This window comes from Oncorhynchus kisutch, linkage group LG8, assembly GCF_002021735.2.
Source record: "Oncorhynchus kisutch isolate 150728-3 linkage group LG8, Okis_V2, whole genome shotgun sequence".
Classification (NCBI taxonomy): domain Eukaryota; kingdom Metazoa; phylum Chordata; class Actinopteri; order Salmoniformes; family Salmonidae; genus Oncorhynchus; species Oncorhynchus kisutch.
Window position 1 is genome coordinate 18,231,549 of NC_034181.2, and position 23,612 is coordinate 18,255,160.

Here is a 23,612-nt window from a genome sequence, read left to right on the forward strand (position 1 = left end):
GCCTTTTCTTTTTCAAGTGTTCTACTCCGCTAGCCAGCACCTCACCTAAACAGGTGTTCTACTCCGCTAGCCAGCACCTCACCTAAACAGGTGTTCTACTCCGCTAGCCAGCACCTCGCCTAAACAGGTGTTCTACTCCGCTAGCCAGCACCTCACCTAAACAGGTGTTCTACTCCGCTAGCCAGCACCTCACCTAAACAGGTGTTCTACTCCGCTAGCCAGCACCTCACCTAAACAGGTGTTCTACTCCGCTAGCCAGAACCTCACCTAAACAGGTGTTCTACTCCACTAGCCAGCACCTCACCTAAACAGGTGTTCTACTCCGCTAGCCAGCACCTCGCCTAAACAGGTGTGCGTTTCTTTCGCCTCCAGAATACTAACTTTTGAGGACACAAACTCAAGTACATAATAAAAATACAATGAAAATATGGAAATATGAAATATCCTACATGATGTAGTTCCTATGAGATCAAGAGTGGCAATTGTCTGTCTCTCTCCATGACCCTGTATGCATAAACAAATCGTCATCACAGTGTCCAATGTGTGTAGAGAGGGCCAGTAAAGCAGTACCAGAACAGTGATGATGAAAGGTTATGTGCTATAGCTGTACAGGGTCATGGAGAGACAGGTGTCTTCCATATGGCATCACACTAGTTAGAATTGCAGAACCACTGGAGTGCAGTGCCAGTACAGTAGACTACAGTAACCAGTATTCTTTGGTTCTGCTATAAGTATTGATCTATTCACACTATTTGCTCTCTTTAGCTAACCTAATATACTGTCACTACTGTTCTATGCTATTGTATTATTTTGCAATAATACATACTGTTGATACGCATGTAAAATGAAACAGTCAGTCCTCAAGTATTAGCGGTTAGAGCGTTGGGCCAGTAACCGAAAATATCCTGTTTTGAATACCCAAGTCGACAAGGTTCAAATCTGCTGACGTGTCCTTGAGCAAGGCACTTACTGCCAATTTGCTCCAGGGGTGCCATACTTCTATGGCTGACCCTGTAAAACAATACATTTCACTGCACCTATCCGGTGCATGTTTTTTGTTATAGTGGAAGATTTGTGTTTGTCCTCCATTGTTTTACTATTGATAGATATGTCCTCTAAGTGATGAGCCAACATGGGCAGGGCCAGTCCTGAACATTTAGAACTGAATGAATTTGAACCAGAATGAATCAGACTTTCACAGGTCATGTAGCTTGAGGTGTTAGACGTGTTCAATAGTTCCACTATGACCTAGGAGTTGACCAGAATAGAAAGGTTGTGGCTCCATGTATAGAATCGACTAGTCACTTTTTTCAATACTTCTATGAAAAATGTATTAAAAAAAAGATAATAATTCACACAATCACACGTTTAACAACGTGTTAGTAAAGGCGTCTGCATGCTTCCCATTCGAAACAGTTCGGAACACTTTGTGCATATATTACGATTACATTTTGTGACGTTTTGGTCTTCGGCAAGGGTTTTATAGGGATTCTTCAGTTAAGTGTTTGTTGTCATTCAACAAGAGACAACTCGTTTTCTTGCACATTTTTTCTGCACCAAAGATCTTTATATGATGTAAAATCACGCTACTAAGAGCTTTGCAAAAACATCCAAATTAAAGACAGTTTTATTGAGTTATCTTAGATTAATTCAGACTATTTTAGGGAAGTGTATACTGGCTACGGCATCTCAATATGGACAAACAGTACTATTACTGATTTTTTCTCATTTTTCAAGCGAAGATCTTATAAGGGAGAATGCGAGCACATTCGCTTGAGTTCGGCTAGGCGCCATACAAAGTGAAGCATGCTGACACTTTAAGTCATGTGATGGTATGGTGTGATATATATGGAATGGATTGACCGTTTATAGTTCATGTTGTGAATGTCCCATTTACTGAGAGCAGTCATCTATCTGATAGTCACTCATTGTCTGTCCCTCCATTCAATATAAATCAAGAAGCATTGTCTGTGGATGAGACCGTGTGTGTGTCTCGAAATCAGGCTTAGCATACCCTGTAATCAAGATGAACATTTTACACACACACAAACAAAAGGACATCTTGCTGAGAAGGGCCAGATAAATAAGAGGGTGGGGAGGTATGGAGGGAGGAGAATGACATACATTGAAGAGGGAAATGGAAAGAGAGCGAGCGCGCGAGAGAGAGAACGTAACCCTAGTACCTGTAGCAGGGGCTGAGGCGTTTAGCTGGTAGTGCCAGAGAGCTTTTACCAGTCTGTGGTCAGACAGAAATTAAAGGCAATGGAGCGATTGAATGGTCAGTCACACACACACACACACAAACACACACACACACACACACACACACACACACACACACACACACACACACACACACACACACACACACACACACACACACACACACACACACACACACACACACACACACACACACAGTTGAATGGACTTTGAGAAATCACTGTTAGATGTTATAATGTCACAGTGATTCCACTAAATTGCATATCAATTTATAACAGTTTTGACATGTGCTTTTCTGGATTTTTTTGTTGTTATTCTGTCTCTCACTATTCAAATAAACCTACCATTAAAATTATAGTCTGATCATTTCTTTGTCAGTGGGCAAACGTACAAAATCAGCAGGGGATCAAATACTTTTTTCCCTCACTGTATACCTATACGGATATTTTGGGAGGTGTTTGTAGCGAAAGCATTGATAACAACCACATCAGTCAACATTACACTTCAGATGGATACCATGATAGCAGTGATTAGTAGAAGGTAGGATTTTCTGTAAATCTCTCTCAATTAGCGTTTTTTTGGGGGGGGAAGAAAGATTGAGAGAGGGGTGGAGAGAGAGAGGGAGAACAGGTCAAAGATAAAGAAGCTCTCACTGTCTGTCTGTATTTCTCGCTCTCTGTCTCTGTTTCTCTGTTTATCTTCTGTCATTTCTATATTGAAATAACAGGCAGGTCACCCGTGATACAAGGCAGTTTTCGACGTCCATCCATGTCTGAGAGTGTCGGAGATTACGTGGAAATTGACCACTATGGGCAACAGTGAGCACTACCACCTTCAAGTAGTCTTCAGTTCGGTTTTGCGAGGGCTTTGGGTATGGGGATGGTGGATGTATGTAAGCATCTGTCTCTGATTCAAATGGTTGCATGTTCAAATCTGGTGATAAAAAGTAGCATTTTGAGATTTTTATTTTAAAAGTTCATCCATGTTTCTCAAATGTCAAAGTTGTTCCGAACATCAAATTTCAAATAGTTTAAGACATTGTTTCCTAATCTCAGTCCTTGGACCCCAAGGAGAGCACTTTGGTTTTTGCCGTAACACTACACAGCTGATTCAAATGATCAAACGTTGATGATTAGTTTAAAAAAAAAACATGCACCCCTCGGGGGTCCCGAGGAACGAGTTTGGGAAACCCTGGTATAAGGTCTAAGATGAAGTTTGAATCCAGCGATAAAAAGTCAGAATTAGACATTCATCCATGTTTCTCAAATGTCAAAGTTGTTCCAAACGTCAAATTTGGCGTCAACTCCAAATTGTTAAGGTTAGGGTTAAGTTTAGGCATTATATAAAGTATCAGAAACAACTTTCTATTGCTGGATAGGAGCTTGCAAACTTTGGAATCAGAGGAAGACGCTTACGCCCATCCCCCGTCCACAACTCCCTAGCAAAACCGAAGCCGAATTGAAGGTAACAGCTCTCACTGTTGCCCCTAGTGGCCGGTTTCCATGTCATCTCCTAATGTTCTCAGACATGGATGAACATCGAATACTGACTTGTATCATGGGTGGCCTGGCTGCACACACACACACACACACACACACACACACACACACACACACACACACACACACACACACACACCACACACGCACACACACACACACACACACACACACACACACACACACACACACACACACACACACACACACACACACCACACACACACACACACACACACACACACAAGGAGAGACTGAGACATAGGATGCACTGTATATGTTAGGGAAGCTACATTAATTTCCTGTGTTTGCTAAACATGTCATAAGCTTCCTTTGGTATTGTGCTGTTAGCTGTCCCTTGATGACTTGTGTGTGTGTGTGTGTGTGTGTGTGTGTGTGTGTGTGTGTGTGTGTGTGTGTGTGTGTGTGTGTGTGTGTGTGTGTGTGTGTGTGTGTGTGTGTGTGTGTGTGTGTGTGTGTGTGTGTGTGTGTGTGTGTGTCTGTGGGAGGAGCATTCAATAGATCATGGTAATGTAGAAGTATAACTCACAATTGTATCAGGGTTGCTGGATTTTTCTTATTTCACCAGCATATTTCCCTAAGATCCTCTGAGGCAGTCGTTTTCAAACTTTTCTTGCCCAGGGATCCTAATATGATAGCAAAAACGTTTAAAAATCATGTATTGTCTTATTATCAGGTGAATTATAATGGCAAGTAGAAATAATCCACATTTAAAATGAATTGATATTTGTATACAGTTTCATGGTTTCAATATTTTGCCCTCCCCACAGTTCATTTGAAGAGGAGGTATAAAACCCTAACATAGTCTGTTAACTAGAAAGGTCAAGATTTCTTGGCACATTTTTACATTGAGCTAAGAGAAAATGTTAGTTAGTTCTCAAATATGGTATTATTTAAAGATATAGTTGAATACACTCAGCTACTGTTTTATTATTGTTTTATTACTACTTATTACTTATTACCCTAGTTATTAGTGTATTAGGGCAGTCTCATCTGTCATGGTGCCTTCTTATTCTGGGATTTCACTGTGCCCCTGTGTGTGGAGACACCAATCTGTATGTTTGATATCAGTGGATATTAAATCATGTTTCACTAATATCCCAAACACCAAATCACACTACAGAATGAATGATGATGGTTCCCCTAGTCCAGCTGTTTTGAGCTGATGAGGCTGAAACCCACTTTTAGACAAGGCTAGAGGGCTACACGATGGGACTAACCACTTTAGAGGGGGACAGGGAAAACAGGAAAATTAAGATATGGGGGGGGGTTATGGTTATGGTTCACACCAAGCCTCTCTCCATACCCCCAAGTTTCCATCTCATCTTAAATGACCATTACTCTCCAAACCACTCTGAGAAGTGCTTATTTGTGTCCATTTTGGAGAAGGAGTTGTGGAGTGTTGAGAGATGTAGGATATGTGGAATGGAAGGATGGATGAAATGTCTCTTTCATGTGGAGGAGTTGAAGCAGACCACAAAGACCAACAGATCATGGTGCTAAGTGGCTCTGCAACACTCTAACGTACACACAGAATACACACGCAGTGTTTGATCTCATCCCTCAGTCAGGTCTGAGACTAACAATAGCCTCAATAGTCTTGTGTTGAAAGCATTTCCCCACTAGAGTGGGAAACATATCCCCTGTCTTGACCCTACACATAAGCTCACGTGAACCACTCACACATATTGTGTGTGTGTTCGTGCGTATGCTTGACTTTGTGTGCTCGTGCATGTTAGAGTGAGAGAGTGAGAGAGAGAGAGAGAGAGAGAGAGAGAGAGAGAGAGAGAGAGAGAGAGAGAGAGAGAGAGAGAGAGAGAGAGAGTGTGAGAGTGAGTGAGTGAGAGAGAGAGAGAGAGAGAGAGAGAGAGAGAGAGAGAGAGAGAGAGAGAGAGAGAGAGAGAGAGAGAGAGAGAGAGAGAGAAAAAGAAAGAGTTAGAGAGAGAGAAAGAGAAAGAGAAAGAGAGAGATGAAGAGAGAGAGAGAGAGAGAGAGAGAGAGAGAGAGAGAGAGAGAGAGAGGGGGGGGGGGTTAGGGGTTTTATGACCAGATTCCTCTGGCTTTTCAAAGGTTCCCTGGCAGAGAAGAGGATAATGGGTGGGCCTCTCAGAGACCTTTAAATATGGAGGGACTTAACAGTCACCTCTCACAAAATGGTGGGACCTAACAGTCAGTTCTCACAAAATGGAGGAGTGGTGAGGTGAGGAGAGCAAGACAGAAAAACAGACAGACAGAGATGTCAAATTGTCTTTTTACTAAATTACCGTGCAACAGACCATGTATTCACCCTACACCGCCCAATTAACAAATAAACAAACCAAAACAAAGTCTTTCGATGTTTATTTGACGTCAAAAAAGCTTTTGATTAAATTTGTCATGAGGGTCTGCTATACAAATTGATGGAAAGTGGTGTTTGGGGAAAAACGTACGACACTATAAAATCCATGTACACAAAAGTGTGTGGTTAAAATGGGCAAAAAACACACATATTTCTTTCCACAGGGCCATTGTGTGAGACAGGGATGCAGCATAAGCCCCACCCTGCTAGTATCTACTACAGCATCACCTAGATCTTCTGCACAGATTATGTCAGTCCTGGGCCCTGACAGTAAATCTCAGTGAAAATAAAATAATGGTGTTGCATAAAAGGTCCAATTGCCAAGACCAAAAATACAAATTCCATCTAGACACGGTTGCCCTAGAGCACACAAAACTATAGATACCTCGGCCTAAACGTCAGCGCCACAGGTAACTTCCACAAAGCTGTGAAAATCTGAGAGACACGGCAAGAAGGGCCTTCTATGCCATCGAAAGGAATATAACATTTGACTAAACAATTAGGATCTGGCTAAAAATACTTGAATCAGTTATAGAACCCATTAATGGAAGCCCTTTATGGTTGTGAGGTCTGGGGTCCGCTCACCAACCAAAATGGGACAAACACCAAGTTGAGACTCTGCATGCAGAATTCTGCAAAAATATCCTCTGTGTACAACGTAAAACGTAATTAATAATTAATGCAGAAAATAATTAGGCCGATACACTGTAATTATCAAAATCCAGAAAAGAAGAGTTAAATTCTACAATCACCTATAAGAAAGCGATTCCCAAACCTTCCATAGCAAAGCCATTACCTACAGAGAGATGAACTTGGAGAAGAGTCCCCTAAGCAAGTTGGTCCTGGGGCTCTGTTCATAAACACAAACAGACCCCACAGGACACCAACACAATTAGATCCAACCAAATCATGAGAAAACAGAAAGATAATTACTTGACACATTGGAAAGAATTAACAAAAAAACAGAGCAAACTAGAATGCTATTTGGCCCTAAACAGAGAGTACACAGTGGCAGACTACCTGACCACCCAAAATTAAGTAAAGCTTTGACTATGTACAGACTCATTGAGCATTTCCTTGCTGTTGAGAAAAGTTGCCATAGACAGACCTGGCTCTCAAGAGAAGACAGGCTATGTGCACACTGCCCACACAATTATTTGGAAACTGAGCTGCACTTCCTAGCCTCCTGCCAAATGTATGGCAATATTAGAGACACACATTTCCCTTAGATTACACAGACCCACAAATAATGTTTTTTTTTTTGATAAACTCCTAGATTTATTGGGTAAAATACCACAGTGTCCAATCACAGCAGCAAGATTTGCGACCTGTTGCCACAAGAAAAGGGCAACCATTGAATAACAAACACCATTGTAACTTCAATCCATATGTTTATTTATTTCCCCTTTCATACTTTAACTATTTGCACATCATTACAACACTATATATAGACATAATATGACATTTGAAATGTCTTTATTATTTTGTAACTTTTGTAAGTGTAATGTTTACTGTTCATTTTTTATTGTTTATTTCACTTTTGTTTATTATCTATTTCACTTGCTTTGGCAAAATTATGGAAAAGATTCCCATGCTAATAAAGCCCTTGAATTGAAATTGAATTGAGAGATCTACGTGCTGACTATCCACAATATATTACTGTCAGTGTGTAGGCCTGGGATCTCCAACCTTTTCAAGCACGAGAGCTACTTAAAAAAAGAAAACATGTCCTGAGCTGCACATTTTTGTCTAGCTTTCAAATAGGCACATTCTTCTCTTCTCCTCTCCCCTTGCTCTTAGTGTACAAGAGAAAGTAGTGCACTGTTTTCTGTCAATGTACTTGGTAAAATTATGATTAATTAGCAACTCAAAGGAGAGCTCTATAAAATATTAGTTTTTCCCCACAAATTCTATTTGATATTTTGCTAAATTATGTTTTTTATATTTTTCCTGGTTTTAGATTTGTTTTGTTTTTCACTCGCAAAAAAATTACAGAGAAACTACGAAATGGGATGTTTTGAGGCAGGGGTCTCCCCAAAATGAGTAGCTCGTGACATGTTGTATTTATCTCTCATGCTAGAAAAGTTTGGAGATCCCTGTTCTGTTCAGATCAGAAGACCATTTTTTTATGTCTGAAAGAAAACTAACACATTTACATGTTTTTTGTGTAATTCCTCTTTAATAGTGCATCTGACCTTTTAATTGTGAATCTAGTGAGTGAGGAATGTGCCTTCTAACGTGCTGGTTTAGCGATGGTTCTGTACTGCGGCTGTTGCTCATTTCATGGGAATGTGAACAAATACCAAATAATAGATACAAATTCTATACTTACTCATGATATACTTCTGCCAGGTAAACCTACCTTTCAGTTAATTGGGAAGGTTTTGAGGAAAGTATTTCTGTCAACCCACAAGGTAGTTATCACATCAACTGGCTAAACATGGAGTGATAGACAAACACACACACCACACAGACAGAGGCAATATTGCTGGAAATTAATGGGCAGATATTTTATTAGGTTTGGCGTTTGAAGCCAAAAGTGGCTAACCAGGGGTGGGATAACGTCAATGTTACGTTGATTAGATAATAGCTGGGAACTTACGGTGTCTGATACTTGTGAGATTTGTTTATGACAGTTTGCAGTGGAACAAGTGAAAAATGCATGTATGTTCAGAATTGTTTGGCGAGCTACTCATAGGTGGGCTACGAGCTACTGATAACTCTCGACCTGATGGGGAACCCTGGTGTAGGCTATACTGTATTTGTTTGACTTGAGGTTTTGCCAGCCTCTGGTTGTGGATACCATGGTTGGAGGAGTGAAAAATATGAACAAGAGAGGAGAAATGTATTAGAAAAGTTGCATATCTAGGTGTGTGTGTGTGTATACAAATACACACACAGACACAGATCAATTTTCATACCTGTCTCTATGGAGCCTATTTGAGAGAACAAGAGTTGGGAAATATGTGTTTGGTCTATCCCAGGGAGAGGCAGGCAAGGCTGGGCACAGCTCACAGCACCGTGGGGGTGTCACTCTGGAGGCCCTTTCTGTATATTATCACAGAATACCACATCTCATCATAACACATCATTAATCAACACTACAACAGAGCAAACTTAGAACTGAACATATCTAACATATCCTTCCTTCAATCGTCTCTTTCCTATCTTCCCTCTCTTCCTCTGTTCTAGAACTTATTTAGTCATGTATGGAAACCTGCTCTCTTTTTCCATTGAATAATATTTCATGGTCATAAAGCTTTGGGCATCAGCAGAGAATAACTTTAATCAAAGATGTTCCTTCTTTCACTTGTGGCTGTGTGCTGTTGATAGATTTAGAAGACTCATCATCTCCCCAAGGTGTGGTGTTTTAATAAGAGCTACGGAATAAGTCCTCCGCCTTCCTCAATCACCGCTCGGCTTCAAAATATAACATTCCCCCAACGTTTCACTAACATTCCCTCAACGTTTCCCTAACATTCCCTCAACGTTTCCCTAACATTCCCCCAACGTTTCCCTAACATTCGCTCAACGTTTCCCTAACATTCCCTCAACGTTTCCCTAACATTCCCTCAATGTTTACCTCTAGTATTTTAATAGCGTTCTAGCTGGACCCGAAGACTTTCAGTCTTTGTGCTAAGCTAGTTAGCATTGGGTCATGAAACTACATCTAACTTCCTTCACACTAGACGCAGATAAAAACTACGTATCCAAATGGTATCCAAGTTCATCTGACTCTGGTGAAGAAGATAAAGGGTGTTGCCAAAATCCATAATCAATGTTTTTTATAAAATACCCCTCAAACAAAATGAAATGTTTCCCGATACGGATATTTTACTGGAATTGTAGTACTGTATGTTGTGGAGGTTGACTTGATCTGTATGGCACATTTTCCTGTGAATACTGTAGTCGGGATGATGATTATTACAGGTGTTTGTTAGCTGTACGCTTAATGCTTCCCTGTGTGTGTGTGTGTGTGTGTGTGTGTGTGTGTGTGTGTGTGTGTGTGTGTGTGTGTGTGTGTGTGTGTGTGTGTGTGTGTGTGTGTGTGTGTGTGTGTGTGTGTGTGTGTGTGTGAGTGAGTGCGAGTGCATGTGGTCAAGTAAATCATACTGATGTTGTTGATCATTTTGAGACCCACAAATAACTCTTCCCTTCTATTTACATTGCCTAGGTGACGTCGGAGAAGCTGGTGTTGTTATTGGAGCTTCTGCTGACGGATGGAGCTCAGTGTGACGTCATTGCATACTATCCAGAGAACCTATGATGTACAGAACAAGGACGCTGAGGTAAGACACACACACACACTTTAGTTTTCATTTGTTCTCACCGCCCATGCAGTGTTTGGTGCTGTGTTATGTTACGTGCAGTATACTGTCCAGTATCTACATGATCAATTACATTTTAGTTGAACTGAAGTGAGCATCTTTTGTAGTGATCAATGTAAAAAGACAACAAATCTTAAAGCAGGAATGGAAGACATTTGTATCATAGGATGAGTAAGTACACTCTGCTCATAGTATAACTTCCTATACTGACAATGTACTTCACTTCTAAGAATAAAAGACTGTAAAGTATGCGATTGTATTGACCCTGTATTGACCCAGTCTGGCCTTCAGTGGTTCAGCACGAGCATTTCTTTGCAAAGGCCTGTATAGCCTGCCTGGAGGTAGCAGACCAACAGAGAAACTGCAAAACGACAGTACAAGGACAAATTGGAGTCTCAATTCAATGGCTCAGACATAAGACACATGTGGCAGGAACTCCCGACAATCACGGATTATAAAGGGGAAAGCCAGCCACATCGAGGACACCGAAGCCACGCTTCTGGAGAAGCTAAACTGGGTGCTCTTGATCTCTGTGGCCGACGTGAGTAAGATATTCAAGTGTTATTTCTCGCAAAGGCTGCCGGCCCAGACGACATTTCAAGCCGAGTCCTCAGAACTTGTGCAGACCAGCTGGCTGGAGTGTTTAGGGAGATTTTCAATCTCTCCCTATCCCAGTCTGTTGTCCCCACTTGCTTCAAGATGTCCACCATTTTTCCTGTACCCAAGAAAGCGAAGGTAACTGAACAAAATGAGTATTGCCCCGTAGCATTCACTTCCGTCATCATGAAGTGCTTTGAGAAACTAGTTAAGGATCATATCACCTCCACCTTACCCGACACCCTCTGTGCAATACAATTTGCATACCGCCAAAGATCCACAGATGACGCAATCGACATTACATTGCACACTGCCCTATCCCACCTGAACAAGAAGAATACATACTGTATGTAGGAATGCTGTTCATCAACTACAGCTCAGCCTTCAAAACCATAGTCACTCTCCAAGCTTATCACTAAGCTCAGGGACCTGGGTCTGAACCCATCCCTGTGCAACTGTGTCCTAGACCTCCTGAGGGCCGGCCCCAGGTGTTGAAGGTGGGCAAAATACCTCTGCGGCACTGATCGTCAACAAGGGGGCCCCACAGGGGTGCATGCTCAGCCCCTTCCTGTATTCCCTGTTCACCTATGATTGTGTGACCATAATGTCTCCAACTCAATCATTAAGTTTGCTGATGACACAACAGTGGTAGGCCTGATTACTAACAATGACAAGACAGACTACACGGAGCCCTGGTGGAGCGGTGCAGGAAAAATAAACTCTCCCTAAAGTCAACAAAAAGAAGGAGCTGATCGTGGACTAAAGAAGGCTGAAGAAATTTGTCTTGGCCCCTAAGATCCTCACAAACTTCTGTAGATGCACCATTGAGAGCATTTTGTCAGACTGTATCACCACCTTGTACATCAACTGCACCACCCACCCTCCAGGACATCTGCATGCCCTCCAGGACATCTACAGCAGTTGGTGTCTTAGAAAGTCATCACTAGCCGGCCTCCGCCCAGTACCCTGCCCTGAACCTTAGACACTGTCACTAGCCTGCGACTACCGGTACTCTAACCTGCAGAGACCGCTGCTACTGTATGTACATTGTCATTGAACACTGGTCACTTTAATAATGTTTATATACAGTTTTACCCATTTTATATGTATATATATATCCTAGTCATGGCTCATCCTATATAGCTACTGCTGTACACACCACGCTTGTCAAATCAAACTGTATTTGTTGCATGCTTCGTAAACAACAGGTGTAGACTAACAGTGAAATACTTAATTACGGACCTTTCCCAACCAACCAACGTTATGGTTAGTGCTCTGTCCTTCCATGTAGGTGTTGTAGAATGTGTGTGAGATATGTGTGAGCAGTTAATTTGGTGTGAAGGATAGTGTGTGAGAGCACTGGTTTAACTTCTTATGGCTGCAGGGGCAGTACTGAGTAGCTTGGATGAAAATGTGCCCATTGTAAATGGCCAGCTCCTCAGTCTCAGTTGCTAATATATGCATATTATTATTAGTATTGGATAGAAAACACTCTAAAGTGTAAAATATTGTCTGTGAGTATAACAGAACTGATATTGCAGGCGAAACACTGAGGAAAATCAAACCAGGAAGTGGCTTCTATTTTGAAAACTCCATGTTCCATAGCCTCCCTCTGCTCCATTTAAATGGATATCAACCAGATTTATTTTCCTATCGCTTCCTCAAGGTGTCAACAGTCTTCAGACATAGTTTCAGGCTTTTATTTTGAAAAATCAGCCAGAAAGATAACATTGCGTCAAGTGGTCGCATGAGTTTTGCTTGCGCAACAGAGTTTGGACAACCATTGCTTTTCCCTCTCCTACTGATAAAGACATTTGCGGTTGATATATTATCGATTATATATTTAAAAAACAAACTGAGGGTTGATTATAAAAAAAACGTTTGACATGTTCCTGTGGACATTACGGAAACTATTTGGAATTTGTCTGCATTGTCGTAACCGCTCTTTCCTGTTTATTTCTGAACATAATGCGCCAAACAAATGGAGGTATTTTGGATATAAAAATAATCTTTATGGAACAAAAGGAACATTTATTGTGTAACTGGGAGTCTCGTGAGTGAAAACATCCGAAGATCATCAAAGGTAAACGATTAATTTGATTGCTTTTCTGATTTTCGTGACCAAGCTACTTGATGCTAAGTGTACTTAATGTTTTGTCGAGCGATCGATAAACTTACACAAACGCTTGGATTGCTTTCGCTGTAAAACATATTTTCAAAATCTGACATGACAGGTGGATTAACAAAAGGCTAAGCTGTGTTTTCCTATATTGCACTTGTGATTTCATGCAATGCAATTCAGCGGTTGTTGATGACAATTATGCCGTTAACGGGATTGCTGCCATAACACGTTAAACGCATGCATGTGTGATTGTGTTTGAAGGTGTGTGAGTGATCATGATCATGTGTGTGTGAATGCATGTGGAAGTATATGTCTGTGCCTACGAATGAGTGTGTTTGCATGTACTGAGAGTGAATGCGTGACTGTGGCTAGCTTCCTTTCATGTGGGTTTCATGTGATAGGATGTGTATGTGTGTGTTTGTAACGGCCATCTGTCGGTCAAGCACATAGGGCACATTGTACCACAGAAGGCCTTGAAGCCCATGCTAGGTTGAAGGGTCCAGAGAGGAAATAAGTATGTTACACCATACCACACCAAGGACACTCCTCATGTGTAGGAGGAGAGGAGAAGAGAGACCTGCAGGGTCGTTTTATAATCAAATCAAATTTTATTTGTCACGTGCGCTGAAATACAACAGCTGTAGACCTTACAGTGAAATGCTTGCTTACAAGCCCCTAACCAACAAAACAGTTCAAGAAATAGAGTTAAGATATTTACTAAATAAACTAAAGTCAAAATAAAATTAAAACATTTAAAAAGTTACAATAAAATAACAACAATGAGGCTATACATAGGGGGTACCAGTACCGAGCCAATGTGCGGGGGTATAGGTTAGTCAAAGTAATTTGTATATGTTATTAGGGGTCACTGGGGGGAGGTCAATAGTCTGGGTGGCCATTTGATTAATTGTTCACCAGCCTTATTGCTTGGGCGTAAAGCTGTTAAGGAGCTTTTTGGTCCTAGACCTGGCGCTCCGGTACTGCTTGCTGTGCGGTGGCAGAGAGAACAGTCTATAACTTGGGTGACTGGAGTCTTTGACAATTTTTGGGGCCTTCCTCTAACACGCCTAGTATGGATGGCAGGAAGCTTGGCCCCAGTGATGTAACTGGCTGTACGCACTACCCTCTGTAGTGCCTTACAGTCAGATGCCAAGCAGTTGCAATACCAGGCTGTGATGCAACCGGTCAGGATGCTCTCGATGGTTCAGCTGCAGAACTTTTTGAGGATCAGGGGACCAATGACGAATCTTTTCAGTCTCCTGAGAGGGAAAAGTTGTTGGCGTGCCCTCTTCACAACTGTCTTGGTGTGTTTAGAGCATAATAGTTTGTTGGTGATGTGGACACCAAGGAACTTGAAACTCTCGACCTGCTCCACTACAGCCCTGTCGATGATGATGGAGGCCTGTTCAGCCCGGCTTTTCCTGTAGTCCACGATCAGCTCCTTTGTCTTGCTCACATTGAGGGAGAGGTTGTTGTCCTGGCACCACACTGCCAGGTCTCTGACCTCCTCCCTACAGGTTGTCTCGTCGTTGTTGATGATCAGGCCTAACACTGTTGTGTCGTCAACAAATTGAATGGTGGTGTTGGAGTCGTGTTTGGCCACGCAGTTGTGGGTGAACGGGGATTACAGGAGGGGACTAACCATGCACCCCTGAGGGACCCCAGTGTTGTGTCTGGCATCCGGGTTGGATGCACGCTGTGTTAAGAAGCAGTGCGGCTAGGTTGGGTTGTGTATCGGAGGACGCATGACTTTCAACCTTCGTCTCTCCCGAGCCCGTACGGGAGTTGTAGCAATGAGACAAGATAGTAGCTACTACAACAATTGGACACCATGAAATTGGGGAGAAAAAGGGGGTAAAAAAAATTAAAAAATTAAAATTGGGGTCAGAGTGGCTGTTTCGAAGGGTTAAAAAGGTCAGATGTTTCCTAAACTTCATATGTGTTTAGGCAACTCTCATGAACTGTAAATCAGTCATTTCTCCCAACAGATGTCAAAGAAAAAACTCTCTCTCACACACACACACAGCAAGGATGGAGTGACACAGTGCGGGGCTTAAAGACACACAAAGCCTGCAATGGCATAGCCATAATCTCTTGGGATTCGGAACATAGGATTCGGGGTTGCCTCAGCTAGGCCTACACATAATGTTAGAACTGGACCCGCAGCTAGAACGTAACTGTGTGTTTTATGTTTTTATTATGGTTTAGACGCTGTGAATTTTGGGCCTGCTCTGAAACATGTGATAGTTGGCTTCTAAACGAGTTGGAAAAAGTGGGTGTGGTGTCATCTTGTATCAGTTTGGTGTCAGAATGATATCTAATTGACTGATGGACGGTGACTTGCTGGCTGACTTTTGTCCATTTGCCATATGTTTAAACAGTGATAGACCATCACCAAATTGACATTCTGAAATCAACACCAAAGAACGATGGAGAGGAACCAGAATCACTGCCCGGCCATCCCGAGTTCATCGGGCCAGTCAATTTCGCATTCCTGCAGTTTTTTTGAGCATGTCAAATTCGTGATGGTAAATGCCCATTGAAACATATTGCAAATGGACAGCCGGGCGCCTGGTGATTGGAACGGGTTTTTTAATGCCTTTAGGGGGGTGCAAAGGGTCCACAGTTGGGTAGGGAGAACCCCCCCCCCACCCATGGAGAGGAACCACTATCACTGCCCGGCCATCCCGAGTTCATCGGGCCAGTCAATTTTGAGCATGTCAAATTCGTGATCGAAAATGCCTATTGAAACATATTGCAAATGGACAGTACATTTGCAATAAGATTCAACAGTGAAAAAACACTACCAAATGGACATGATGAAATCCACACAACGAGCAATGGAGAGGAACCACTATCACTGCCTGGCCATCCCGAGTTCATCAGGCCAGTCAATTTTGCATTTCTGCATTATTTTTGAGCATGTCAAATTTGTGATGGTAAATGCCCACAGCCGTGCACCTGGTGATTGGAATGGGTTACCAGGAGCACATTTGTAAAAAAAAAAATTGTATGCCTTTAAGGGGGTGCAAGGGGTCTACGGTTGGGTAGGGACCATCCCCCACCTGTGTCCATCCAATAGGCAGCGCCCCTGGTCATTTTGGACGTTACATTTTTTTTATTTTATTAAACAACAGAGTCCCACTTCTCCCTTATCATACATGACAAATAGACCATCTAGGTTGATTCATGGCTTAACATAGTGCTATATATCATTTGTGCAGTATAAATGCCATTTTGATATGGTTCACTGACTTTTGGGTTTGGAATCCGACATCCTATGTGGCAAATGGCATTTTGGACATAACATCCTGATTTGGCACTTTCAATACTTTCATTTTGCATTTGGACAATTCTTATGGCATTTGGCAATGGTTCACTGACTTTTGACTTATACTTTTGACTTCCTATGAAATCATATTGCAAATGGACAAAACATATGCCTTATAGACAATTTAAAAAAATATGACAATAAAATATGACAAAAGTATGTTCATACAGTTCTTATTCATATATAATCGACATTTTTTTTTGAAAGTAGGTCCAGAAAGCACTTTTTAAAGGGGGTGCTATGTTTTTGAAAAAAAAATCTCATGTTCAAAATTTGACCCTTGGTTCTTGACTTGATGTGCATTTGCAATATGAACATTTACCGTGGAGCGCGCTCGCCATCTATTGGAATTTTGCTGTGTGACACTTGGCATTTGCAATAAGATTTGAATGAAACAACGTCCATTTGAGTGGTATTGTACATCGTGTATATGTTTCGTACGGTGCCAATAAGTTTCCATTCCTTTTTGTCAATTTCAGGGGGGGTATTCCCTTACTGTTATAAGGGATGTGGTTTTACACCTGGTTGATAAGATAGATAGACTCCTGTTATAAGGGATGTGGTATTACACCTGCTTGCTAAGATAGCCTCCTGCTATAAGGGATGTGGTATTACACCTGCTTGCTAAAATAGATAGCTTCCTTTTAAAATTGATGTGGCATTACGCCTGGTTGCTAAGATAGATAGCTTCCTTTTAAAATTGATGTGGCATTACACCTGGTTGCTAAGATAGATGTACTCCTTTTAAAATGGATGTGGCATTACACCTGGTTGCTAAGATAGATGGCCTCCTGTTATAACTGATGTTTATTTTCATTTATTTTTAATTTCACCTTTATTTAACCAGGTAGGCTAGTTGAGAACAAGTTCTCATTTACAACTGCGACCTGGCCACAATCAACAACACAGAGTTACTGTTACGGCTTTCTTCCGTCGAAGGAGAGTCGGACCAAAATGCAGCGTGGTTAGTTCGATACATGTTTAATGAAAGATATAAACACGACAAAATACAAAAACAAGAAACGTAACGTGAAAACCTATACAGCCTATCTGGTGAATACAAACACACTGAGACAGGAACAATCACCCACAAAATACACAGTGAAACCCCGGCTACCTAAATATGGTTCCCAATCAGAGACAACGAGAATCACCTGACTCTGATTGAGAACCGCCTCAGGCAGCCAAACCTATGCTACACCCCTACTCAGCCGCAATCCCAATGCCTACAAAACCCCAATACGAAACACAACTAAATAAACCCATGTCACACCCTGGCCTGACCAAATATATAATGAAAACACAAAATACTATGACCAAGGCGTGACAGTTACACATGGAATCAACAAACATACAGTCGATAACACAATAGAAAAGTATATATACAGTATGTGCAAATGATGAGGGAGGTAAGGCAATAAATAGGCCATAGTGGCAAAATAATTACAATTTGGCAATTAAACCCTGGAGTGATAGATGTGCAGAAGATGAATGTGCAAGTAGAGATACTGGGGTGCAAAGGACCATTTAAATGTTATTTTTCTTTTTATAAATAACAGTATGGGGATGAGGTAGTTGGATTGGCTATTTACAGATGGGGTATGTACATGTGCCGTGATCTGTGAGCTGCTCTGTCAGCTGATGCTTAAAGTTAGTGAGGGAGATATAAGTCTCCAGCTTCAGTGATTCTTTAAATTCGTTCCAGTCAATGGCAGCAGTGAACTGGAAGGAAAGGCGGCCAAAGGAAGAATTGAGGGGGTGACCAGTGAAATATACCTGCTGGATCGGGTGCTACGGGTGGGTGCTGCTATGGTGACCAGTGAGCTGAAATAAGCTGTAGCTTTACCTAGCAAAGACTTATAGATGACCTGGAGCCAGTGGACTTTGGTGACAAAACGGATGGCACAGTGATAGACTAAATCCAATTTGCTGTGTAGAGTGTTGGAGGCTATTTTGTAAATGACATCGCCAGTGCAGTGGCAGCTGGGAGGAGGTGCTCTTATTCTCCATGGACTTTACAGTGTCCCAGAACTTTTTGGAGTTTGTGGTACAGGATGCAAATTTCTGTTTGAAAAAGCTAGCCTTTACTTTCCTAACTGCCTGTGTATATTGGTTCCTAACTTCCCTGAAAATGTGCATATCGCGGGGGCTATTTGATGCTAATGCAGTACTTCACAGGATTTTTTTGTGCTGGTCAAGGGAAGTCAGGTCTGGAGTAAATCAAGGGCTATATCTATTCCTGGTTCTACATTTTTTGAATGGGGCATGCTTATTTAAGATGGTGAGGATAGCACTTTTAAAGAATAATCAGGCATCCTCTACTGGCAGAATGAGGTCAATATCCTTTCAGGATACCCGGGCCAGGTCGATTAGAAAGGCCTGCTCGCTGAAGTGTTTTAGGGAGCGTTTGACAGTGATGAGGGGTGGTCGTTTCACAGTAGACCCATTACGGACACAGGCAGTGATTGCTGAGATCCTGGTTGAAGACAGCAGAGGTGTATCCTGGTTGAAGACAGCAGAGGAGGGCAGGTTGGTTAGGATGATATGAGGATGCCCGTGTTTAAGGATTTGGGGTTGTACCTGGTAGGTTCATTGATCATTTGTGTGAGATTGAGGGTATCAAGCTTAGATTTTAGGATGGCTAATGTGTTAAGCATGTCCCATTTTAGGTCACCTAACAGCACGTGCTCTGAAGATAGATGGGGGGCAATCAATTCACATATGGTGTCCAGGGCACAGCTGGCAGAAGGTGGTCTGCAGCAAGCGGCAATGGTGAGGGACTTGTTTCTGGAAAGGTGGATTTTTAAAAGTAGAAGCTCAAATTGTTTGGGCACAGACCTGGATAGTAAGACAGAACTCTGCAGGTTATCTCTGCAGTAGATTGCAACTCTGCCCTCTTTGGCAGTTCTATCTTGTCGGAAAAGTTATAGTTATGGATGTAAATGTCAGGGTTTTTGGTGGCATTCCTAAGCCAGGATTCAGACACGGCTACAGAGTGTGCTAAAGCAGTGAATAAAACAAACTTTAGGAGGAGGCTTCTAATGTTAACATGCAAGAAACCAAGGCTTTTACGGTTACAGAAGTCAGCAAATGAGAGTGCATGAGGAATGGGAGTGGAGCTAGGCACTGCAGGGCCTGGATTAACCTCTACATCACCAGATGAACAGGGGAGGAGTAGGATAAGAGTACGGCTAAAGGCTATAAGAATTAGTCATCTAGTACGTTCAGAACAGAGAGTAAAAGGAGCAGGTTTCTGGGCATGGTAGAATAGATTCAAGGCATAATGTACAGACAAAGGTATGGTAGGATGAGAGTACAGTGGAGGTAAACCTATGATGAGAGAGGTATCATCTCTAACGACACCATTTAAACCAGGAGAGGTCACCTGTGTGGGAGATGGAACAAAATGATTAGCTAAGGCATATTGAGCAGGGCTGCAGTGAAATAAGACAATAACCACTAACCAAAACAGCAATGAACAAGGCATATTGACATTAGGGAGAGGCATGCATAGCCGAGTGATCATAGGGTCCAGTGAGTAGATAGGCAGGCTGCAGACACGGCGATTCAGACAGCTAGTGGGCCGGGGCTAGCAGGCTAGCAGAAGAGCCTTAGAGGGACGTCATGACGGAAGAAGTCTGTTGTAGCCCCCCCGTGCAGTAATGTCGGCAGACCAGTCGTGATGGATCAGCAGGGCTCCGTGTAGTAAAAGGATCCAGTCCAATTAGCAAAATATATATAGTAGCCCAAGAAATTGGCTGATGGACCTCTTCAGCTAACAGTCCGGTATGCTCTAGACAGCTAGCGGGCCCCAGCTAGCAGGCTAGCAGATGGGCATTCAGGGGACGTCGCGACGGAGGAGCCTGTTGAAAAACCCCCTCGGGCGGATTACGTCGTTAGTCCAGGCGTGATGAACGGGGCTCCGTATCGGTTGTAAAAGGGGTCCAGGCCAATTGGCAAAATAGGTATTGTAGACCAAGTAGTGGCTGATGGACCTATTCAGATAGCTGGGAGATGGGCCTAGCATAGGTTAGCTCCAGGATATTTGGTGCTTTTTTTGGGACAGAGACGTTAGCCAGGAGTAGCCACTCGGATAGCAGCTAGCTAGACTGTCAGGAGATGTCCAGGCTAAAGGTTAGCTGATGACAGCTAGCAGTGGCTAGCCTGACTACTAGCTAGTAGCTAGTTATCTGGCTAGCTTCTGTTGGGGGTTCCGGTTCTAAAGTAAAGATAATAGCAGATCCATACCACATTGGGTGAGGCGGATTGCAGGAGAGTATGTTGACGTTGAGGTTAAGAATTGAAAAAAATATATATATGCAAAGAAGAAACGATATGAAAAGATATATACACGGGACAGGACAAGACGAAGATGAAGACGCCTGACTGCTACACCATCTTGGATAAGTAATGTAGCATTACTCCTGGTTGCTAAGATAGATAGCCTCCTGTTATAAGTGATGTAGCATTACACCTGGTTGCTAGTGTGCTAATACATTTTCTGAGGTGTACTGTAGAACTAATGATAAATAGAAATGGAAAGAGAAGGTAGAGAATTGGGAAATAAAGAAGAGCGGAAAGATAGTGAATGATATGTCAGATGGCGGGATGTTGACAGACAGAGCAAAAGTGAAGGAAATAAGAAGGGAGAGGGGTTAATGACAGAGGGAAGAGGGAAAAGAGTTAAGCGATAGAGAAGAAGGAGAGTGAAGAGATAGATAGGCCATCTGAGGCCTAATTAAGCTCATGTTTATTTACAAGGCTCCAGAGGTAAAGGGTGCTTTCAGAGACACTGCTATCAATGGAGTGTTGCCCAGCTCTGTTTCTCACTGTTTCTCACGCGCCCAAACACAGGTGGAAGGGAAAACAGTGTGTGTGAACGTGTGCGTGTGTTTGCACTCGTTTGTCTGTGCATACATCTGTGTGGGCGTGTGTGGAACATCAATCAAGACATGAGAAGAAAAATAATCCTCCTCAGTATTGCTGCTTCCATCGAGGAAAATGTATCATCTAGGAGAGAAAAAAACACCCTCTCATCATTTAACTCACAGATCACTCCCATCACACACGCACACTCACGCACACACACACACACACACACACACACACACACACGCACACACACACACACACACACACACACACACACACACACACACACACACACACACACACACACACACACACACACACACACACACACACACACACACACACACACACACACACACACACACACACACACACACACACAGAAGATCTCACAGTTTGCCTTCAGTATTCAACGTTTGTCCAGGGGAGCTAAACACTGGGAGCCGGAGCTCTCAGTTTACGCCCATCCTACATCTCCGTCTACAACACCCTAGCAAGCCTTCTTGATGACAATATCGCTCACCATTGCACCTAGTGGCCTGAAAGCATCTCCCGACGTCTTGGGGACCTGGATGAACATTGAATATCGCCTTGGATCCGGAGTGACCTAGCTGCACACACACACACACAGGGACACACATAGAGAGGATGAGGAGGGATGATGAGGGAGGCGGGGAGAGGGACAGTCTCTGAGCTCTCTGGTGACCGTGGCAACAGAGCTGCCATTGATCCTCTGGGGAAAAGGCCAGGCCTTTTCTTACAGACACACACACACACGGACGAACGGACGACACAGAGAGAGAGAAAGATTGTTGGCCTAAAATGTTATATATTTTATTGTTCTTAGTAAATGATTCTCCGTGTCAGACTATGACCCTCATGAGCTCTTCCATGTATCTGCATGCCTGTTGTTTTTCTTTCAGGTGAGGCATTGCTGGTGTGAGCTGCTGGTCAAACACAAATACTCTCAGGCTTATGGAGATGTGGAGCACTTCCTCATTCACCACTAGGTAACACGCACTTACATAACTGGCCCTTGTGCAAAAACATGTGTGTGTTTCTGTATGTATACTGTACATGTGTGTGTGTTTCTGTATGTTCTGTATGTATACTGTACATATGTGTGTGCGTGTGTTTTCTCCAGGTCATGGGTGTTTATCTGTATGGGGAGCTGATGGTTCAAGAGGACTCTGGGCAGCAGGCTCTGGCCAGGCGCTATCTCTCATTGGTCCAGAATGAGAAGGACCAATCAGCTCGCAGAGTGGTGGAGGAGATGGTTGTATGAGCTGGCACACAACTGGTACTGACCCGCCCAGCTGAGCCTTCTCATAACTATTGGTACTATATGTTTCTGAACATTCTTATGTACCAAGTGATGCTGGTACCTTTTCTATTGTGTAAAGAACAGGCTGATGTGAGCTCATATTCCTCTGAAACTATTCTGTATGATCTTGTCAATACAGTAGATGGGCTGACATGTACTGCCTCTTCATTGCCATGTTTTCTCTAGTTCCTCTGCCGCGTTTAGATGTTTGTAATGGGTCTTGTTTCGTCATTTTGCTCTGAGAGTGATACTGTAAAAAAGTATTTGTGTTGGGTGTATTTCGCCCAGCCTGAAGTGACTTAGCCATCTCTCTCTCACACATTCCTCATCAAGCTCTGTTAGTGTGTACGTACACTACCGTTCAGAAGTTTTGGGTCACTTAGAAATGTCCTTGTTTTTTAAAGAAAAGCACATTTTTGGTCCATTAAAATAACATCAAATTGATCAGAAATACAGTATCACATTGTTAATGTTGTAAATTACTATTGTAGCTGGAAACAGCTGATTTTTAATGGAACACAACATGCCATTGGAACACAGGAGTGATGGTTGCTGATAAATGGCCTCTGTACGCCTATGTAGATATTCCATTACAAATCGGTTGTATACAGCTACAATAGTCATTTACAACATTAGCAATGTCTACACTGTATTTCTGATCAATTTGATGTTAATGTTAATGAACAAAAAATGTGCTTTTCTTTTCAAAACAAGGACATTTCTACGTGACCCAAAACTTTTGAATGGTAGTGTGTGTGTGTGTGTGTATAAGCTCAGAACGCTGCCTTTTCCGTGGTTTCACAGGAGCGCTGTCAGTATGTGTTTGTCAGGGCAGGAATTTGGGAATGTGTTCCTCAAACAAACTGACAGCAGACGAGGAGAGGAGGAGAGAGAGTGAGCGTTTTCAGAGAGAGGGGAAAATGAGAGGACCTAGTCTGCGGTTAGCCCTGTGCGGCT

The 23,612-nt window shown here is 42.5% G+C and overlaps 1 long non-coding RNA gene across 1 annotated transcript in view; it reads left to right on the forward strand.

Moving 5' to 3' along the window:
* Positions 1 to 22,812, forward strand: part of LOC109895149 (uncharacterized) — a 49,611-nt gene extending 26,799 nt beyond the window's left edge. Inside the window, exons 3-5 of the long non-coding RNA XR_002255949.2 lie at positions 10,256 to 10,370; positions 22,255 to 22,341; positions 22,476 to 22,812. This is a non-coding gene — a long non-coding RNA (uncharacterized LOC109895149). The remainder of the gene's footprint in view (positions 1 to 10,255; positions 10,371 to 22,254; positions 22,342 to 22,475) is intronic.
* The last annotated feature ends 800 nt before the right edge of the window (positions 22,813 to 23,612 follow it).